Genomic DNA, 304 nt, shown 5'->3' on the forward strand with positions numbered 1-304 from the left:
CCCCCTCCAGCAGGGTCCTTCAGCTCCTCGCTGGGCCAGACTCGATACAGCAGGCACGCTGCTCCTAGGCCAGCCAGGACACGGATGTGGCTGAACTAGGCTTGGACAGAGAGTGAAGAAGGAACAGTTCTGTTGGCACATTTGGAGACGAGAGGGATAGCGGAGGACAGGAATCCACGGTGGCATGACGGAGATCTCTAGCAAGAACCCAACATGAGTTTTAACCATGACACTTAAATACAATAAATCCATCTTGCTTTTGTTTTCAAGGAAGCCACTTGCAGCAGGATTTTAAAGCCAGCTC

This window comes from Brachionichthys hirsutus, unplaced genomic scaffold, assembly GCF_040956055.1.
Source record: "Brachionichthys hirsutus isolate HB-005 unplaced genomic scaffold, CSIRO-AGI_Bhir_v1 contig_202, whole genome shotgun sequence".
Lineage (NCBI taxonomy): Eukaryota > Metazoa > Chordata > Actinopteri > Lophiiformes > Brachionichthyidae > Brachionichthys > Brachionichthys hirsutus.